The sequence below is a fragment of the Geospiza fortis genome, unplaced genomic scaffold, assembly GCF_000277835.1.
Source record: "Geospiza fortis unplaced genomic scaffold, GeoFor_1.0 scaffold54, whole genome shotgun sequence".
Lineage (NCBI taxonomy): Eukaryota > Metazoa > Chordata > Aves > Passeriformes > Thraupidae > Geospiza > Geospiza fortis.
The window spans coordinates 6,451,285-6,451,733 of NW_005054301.1; positions in this window are offsets into that span (position 1 = coordinate 6,451,285).

Genomic DNA, 449 nt, shown 5'->3' on the forward strand with positions numbered 1-449 from the left:
TCCAGGAGACTTCAGCCCCAACTGCCCAAGACCCCAGGTACCCCAGAGGAGCAGGGGTGTTCATGCACCCCAGCCCGCCTGGGTAAAGCGGTTCACTGCCCAGCCCCAGCTGCGGGTTCACACCACCCCAGTGGTACAGGTTCTCATTTGAGAGGAGAATATTTGAACCAGCGGGACCGTACGGCAGGAGCACAGAAGTGGTAGCCTCCAGCAGCTGTCTAGGCTAGAAATATCACGGGAGGAGCTCCAGGGGCAAGCAGCAAAGGCAGCAGGATGCCTGCTCCATCTGCCAACATCCACAGATCCACCGAAGCTCACAAACGGGGCGTCGCTCAACGGGAGAGGGAAAAGCCTCAGACCCACCTTAACCTAGGCCGAAGCGCCGCAGCCAAGTCCGGCTTCGTCCGCCCCTCGGACGGGGGCACTGAGCGCTCGGTGCGGGGGGCGGC